Below are 6,000 nucleotides of genomic sequence, written 5' to 3' on the forward strand. Positions count from 1 at the left end.
CGCACCCACCCTGTCTGAGGTGGGAATGCCTTTGCTTTGCTCCTTCCTGTTTTAGAATATAAAATTTAAAATGTGCTGCTACTGCTATCGGCAAGCAGTTTTCTACAGGTTGAGGGATAGGCTGGTACTAGACACACATTTTTTTATCATGTAACCTTTAAAACAATTTGATTTTACAGTATGTGCTTTCACGCTACATGTGAAGAAACATCTCAGCTGAAGAAACACAAGCAATCTTCGGTTATCCATCCACCCATCCATCCACACATAGATCTATCTACCCATCTTTCATCAATACAGCTACCGTTTATCCATCCACACATACGTGCACTCACCCATTACCACACATACACCTGTCTGTGAACCCAGCGACCAAACATTCCAGGTGTTACACGTGTCAAAAAATGATCGCTTTCAGTAACAGTACACGCAGCGCCCCACCAGGGAATCTGTTGTAGTTTTTGGAAATGTCAATTCATATGAAGTGGGTTCTCTCCTCGATTTGAAGTCTGTATCTGTGTTGCTAAGCAGTAGGTCACTATGGTGTCCTTATGCCATAGGGCAGAGAATAAGGAGGAAATGACAGAGGTGGGACGTTTGAAGAGAGAGCCCATGTTCTTCGATGTTGATCTCAGCCCCCTGCAGGTCTCTGTTCTTAGCAACTTTTATGGTCCTTATACTGGTTCTTGTTCTATGGAGACAGTACCTGGGTAAAATCCAAATCCCCCAGGAGGAATGACACAGTCTCCTTCAAGTAGTTTTGAAAGGCTCCTAATTGTTTGGTAACACTGTCAAGGGCAGTCACTTTACCGCCCACATAAAAGTGAGTCTGTAACACTGGCACATAAATATCAGGAATAGCTTCATGCTGCCAGGGAGTCCAGAGATGCCAAGGTGGGGAGGACACTTGAGAGCCTCTGTAGCCCTAAGCCCAGCAGATCTTTTCGGCTCCTGCTTAGGGGTGCAGAATTCTAATATTGTCAGGAGAGGAAATGCTGAGAGAGTTAGCCGTGAGACCCGACCACAGGAAGATGCTCGGATCACTTGTCTAGTACGCCAGATTGCTACACCTGCTGCTCTGTAAAAGACCAGACATCACACTGACAGCCACGCTACCCTAGAAGGCCAAGACAACAGCACGGTCTTGGGTTAACAGGCTTTTCTTGTAATCCTACAAGCGCCTTTGCAGAAATGTGCTCTGTGCAGTCAGTGACCCACTCCATCATGATGTCTAGACTAAAGCATGGCTAAGACATCTAACTGTGGTTAACATAACATGTCTGCCCTGGAATGATATAGCACTCAAACTGAGCACCTAGCATGTGCCAGGTACTTCACACATGGCCACCGCAACTGTTTATCACAGAAATCTCGGGTAGCTGAGTATCCCACTTTCTGGAGAGACAGATTGATACAAATATATTAAGTGCCTCATGTAGGCTCATAATAGCGACAGAACCAGGTCTGTCTAGTGCCTACTACCCTGCCTCCTTTTCAAGAAAAAACACATGAGCACTAGCTAACTTGACGCCAGGGTCCTTTCAAACAGGTTAAAAAGCCTGTCTGGGGCACAATGAAAGCACATGACAGAACTGGGCTTAGAGCCCAGGCAGTCTGATGCCAAAGATCCCTAGTCTAGAATGGCAGCACCATTTTACCTGGAATTAAATGAATAAGACCACCATGCCCCGGTGAGGCATTGCCCACCCCTCCTGCGACTCTGACCCAAGCATTTAGGCAAAGAGCTGCTATAGGTTTTACTGTAAGATTCAAGGGTTCATCCTTCTGGGGTGGGGCCCGGGGGGGGGGAGGGCAGGAAAGTGATGGACAAGGAGCTTGAGGTTCTTCTTATAGAGGTCTCTTCAGCAAGCTGTAGTATGTTTAAGATTAGAATCCACAGTCCTCAGTTCACCCTTGCTCTTGAATGTACAAATGTGTGTTATACCAAGGTGGGACCAGAGTTATATCAGGGTCTGGGGACACATCTGCTCTGATGCAATGATTCCCTGTCATTGAAGGGCACAGTATGTTCTACTTAAGGGGGCGGATTGTATCCACAGGACCCATGGAGACTTCCTTCCACAGAATGGTACAGGTTGCAAATTACCTGTCGCCTCTCACAGTGGCCTGGCCAAGCACTCCTGAAGCCTGAGGTTAGAGGATGTTTATCTACAAGATTAGAGGCGACCAAGTAGCCAAGGCCACTCCGGGTGGTGGTGATGGGTGGTACCATGTTTGGAAACAGACTAGGCTCCCTGCCAAGTCAGATTACAGCAGTGACAATCTACTAAAAAGCCCACAAGCACTCACACTTACTTTGTGGATGTTTCAAGAGATTCTTGAGCTGGGGACGGATGGAAGGAACGACCACCACAGAATTTGCTTTGCCCGGGGGGGGGGGGGAGGAGGGGGGCTGCCAGACAAGCGCTGCCTGGCTCAGTAAATAGCAGTGCCTTCCTTCTCCTCCCTCTGGAACTGTTGTGTTTCCCCAAACTGTTAACTGGTGGGGTTAATTACTAACAATTAATTACAATAATAAAGGCAGAGTTCCGAACAATTGCAGCCACAGGAGACTTACAGAGGCTCACGCAAGGCCTCTAAGCTCCCAGGAAAATTCCTCCAGCAGAGATGGACCTGGCTTTTATTTGTCCTTATCTCAGGACCAGGCACTCCTTACTCCAAGCTCCGCCTATGCTCAGAGAAGCACATTATAGTACATAGTCCTTTTCTCTTATCCTACTGAGGGAGAGACAGCAGTCCAGAGGTCAGTAATTTGCTAAAGGACATACAAGTTCCCATCACACATAGTATATACCTGAACTAATGATATTGTCACCGGTAACTTCTCAGGCACACATGTGCAAGTTGTCCTACAGGCTGCCCCCATAACTAGACACTCTGACTCTGGGTTCCTGCCCCATCTTTTTTTTTTTTTTTTTTTTTTTTTGTCCTTTTTTTTGTATTGGGGACAATAAGCTCTACAGCGTCATTTTTCTAAGCAGTCAGAGGCAATAATGAAATGGTTTGCTGTTTAATCATAATCTTAAATCCGTTGCCATAAAAGCAGCTAATCAGCCAGGTGAACAAGAGGGGATGAAAACTTGCAGAGGTTTGGAACATCAAACACGAATTTATACCTCCAAAATCCGGGCTACGGTGAACCTTTGTCCGTACCCTGCTCACAGGCCTCAGAACCAACTGAGACCGTTATTAAGGCATAAGCAGCAGTCACTCTGCAAACCCTTGGGCTTAGAAGAAAGTAATATGCACAGAGGTCAAGTAGAGAAGAGAATATGAGCTTCCCAGGAGGCAGAGGGAAACTGGCAACTAGAGCAAGGCAGATTCTTAGCAGGCAACTGTCTGTCTAAGAGAAATAACTTTTGGCCGTTTCAGTTCATACTCTTGGGCAGATTGACATGTTCCTTTAATTTCTAGAGGGCTGCATATGGGCATACTGTCTAGGAGCCGACTTCCTTACAAACCCATCTGCTAGCTTGACTCCAGGGAAAGCCACTGGAAGAATATAAAATGAAGCAACAAAGGCATCTCCTTTCTTTCTTTCCTGGAGTCTCCCAGCTAATTTGGTAAGAAGACGGCCTGGGAAGCGGTTCTTCTGCTCTTGTTAATAATTGTATCTGGTAGAGTGTGGCTCTCGGGGGGGGGGGGGGGGGGGGGGGGGGGGCAGGGGGCACTGAGAACAGGTTGTGTGATCAGGATTGAGAAAATGGGCCCTTGCAGTAAAATTACTTTAAAAGTCAGGTCGAGATAGAAACAACAAAAGAGTTTCAACAATTTAAAACCCAAGCCTCACACTGCATTCTTGTGGCCTTGGAGGGGTAATCTTTACTTTAGCCAAAGGTCAGCAGGCAGGCTATCTGGCCTGAAGGTAAACACAGTTCTAATCAAGACTGCTAAATGTTTTCCACAAGCAAAGGAAACTGCAGGGGCTTTTTTTGGGGGGGGGGGGGGCTGGGGGGAGGTGAGGGAGGGAGAGGGAGAGAGGAGGGAGACAAGAAAAGAAGGCTTAAAAATAGGGGGCCAAAGTTCACCAGCTTTAGGACTGGCTTTTTATTGAAAACAACAACAAAACCTAACTATTACAGCTTTGAATCAAAATTGCTTCTGATACTATGACTGCAGAAGGCAGGCGAGGGGGGGCGGCGGAGGTGTGTTGGGGTTGGGACAATCGGAATTTTGTGACTGTCCCCAGCAACCCTCCCCCCCAACCACACAAAACAGGCTGAACTGGTCTGTACATTTGAACTAAGCTTCAAAAACCATCTAACCTCACTTTTCTCCAGGGTTTTAAAAAGAATCAAATCAGCGTCACAATCAAAAGGCTGGATTAATAATTAGGAAACAAAAACGATTAAAGATCTGGCCAGAGACAACGCCGCTAGCTGTGGAGTAAGAAGGCGACGCAGACTCCTTTCCGCTCAAGGCTGTTTCTCTGCACTAAGTTGTTCAGTGAGCGCTTTTTTCATTCAGATTTCTAGTTCAGAGCCCTACAGATTCATCCATCTAAAGGCCAAGAGAGGAGACTTGGAAGTTCCTGCTCACCTGTTCGAAGATGTTTGGGTCTTTCAAAACAGCAGTGACCGGCCAGTTTTCATGCTTGCTCCAGGAGCTTCTAGGGCCTCCTGAGCTGTGACCAGGCTCAACTTCGGTGTACAGGTGGCTGGAGGAAGGAGGAGGGCATTGGTTGGTTCAGAGCAGGAAACGTGTGACATCACGGAAGTGTGGCTGCGACCTCAGGGACTACTAAAACATCCCAGGAAGCTCCGCCCTCCCCTCTGTCAATTACCTGAGTACCTGGGGAGCAGGTAGGTGACGTCTCTCAGAGGACAAATGAATCAGTTAGAACAATTTGCTGGATGGAATTTACTTTCCTTCCTGAGCGTAACACGTGTCCAGCCCCGTGTACAGATCTGAATGCATATGCCTGATTGTTGTTTCCCAAGCCGCTCTTCCCCCCTCCCCCCCCCCCCCGGCCGATTTTGTATGCCTGATTGTTTCCCCTGCCCTCACAAGCCCACACAACCAATGTCAGCATTTATAGGGAAGTTTAAGCACTAAACCAAGACGGTGATTTTTGTAGGGGTAAAGAGAAAAAAGTTGTGAAGATTCAGCAATATCTGCGATTTGTCCCCCCCCAAATGCCTTCCTGAATCTCATCCGTTTGAGTCCCTAGTGTTTTTCTGTTCCAATATTATAACAAACTAGAGTTGACATTACACGTCTACTTCTTAAAAAAAAATTTAAATTTGACGCCTGTCAGCATCATTAGCCAAAACCCCTCATACACACACCCCCGCCCCACCCCCAGCATTGTAATAGTATTATACTCAGGCACTGATAAAACTTGGGTCATTCCTACCTCGGTCGGGTCGGCTTGTCACATGGTGGTTACAGTTCACCAGAGGCCTGCAATTAGGAACACTTTAAGTGATTCAGGTTGGAATGATAGCGCCTCACTTAAGGGGATGTTGTCTGCTGGGAGAGTAGGGAAACAGAGTCAGAGTTATTTTGGTCCCTAGTTTGGTGTGTGATCCTGGACAAGTCACGGCTGCTTCAGCTTTTCCAGCAGGAAAGAGAGGCAGCTGGGAGGCATCTTGCCTGCTGGTTAAGGCCTGTGGCATCTTGTGCCCAGCGCACCAAACAGCTCCTGTCAGCGCGTTGAATCGCTGTGAATGCCCGTGGCTCGCAGCCAGCCTCCCTCCCCAATTTATTCACCGGGGAGTTGGTTCAGGCCGACTTTTGTCCCTTAAGGAAAACACCAGCTGAAACCCCTCCCCCCCCTTCTGACCTCGTCCCTACGGCTTCACCTGGTCTATACCGCCTCACAGCTTAGCAGAGGTTTGTGGGCTGGGCTGGGGGGCAATGTTGGAGGAATAAATAGAAAGAGGCACCCCATTTCCCCCCAAGTGTCCCCGTTGGTGGACTCAATACCTTGTAAGGCAAATGGGGAGGGGCGGAGACGAAAGATGCAGGAGGCAACTT

At 47.7% G+C, this 6,000-nt stretch overlaps 1 protein-coding gene across 1 annotated transcript in view; it reads right to left on the reverse strand.

The window, feature by feature from the left end:
• The window catches only part of Lnx1 (ligand of numb-protein X 1), a 106,908-nt gene extending 101,364 nt beyond the window's left edge, over positions 1–5,544 (reverse strand). Inside the window, exons 1-2 of the mRNA XM_051170275.1 lie at positions 5,378–5,544; positions 4,561–4,678 (exon numbers count right to left, since the gene is read on the reverse strand). The gene's annotated coding sequence lies outside the window, so the exon portion shown is untranslated. The remainder of the gene's footprint in view (positions 1–4,560; positions 4,679–5,377) is intronic.
• Between the last annotated feature and the right edge of the window lie 456 nt (positions 5,545–6,000).

This window comes from Acomys russatus, chromosome 28, assembly GCF_903995435.1.
Source record: "Acomys russatus chromosome 28, mAcoRus1.1, whole genome shotgun sequence".
Lineage (NCBI taxonomy): Eukaryota > Metazoa > Chordata > Mammalia > Rodentia > Muridae > Acomys > Acomys russatus.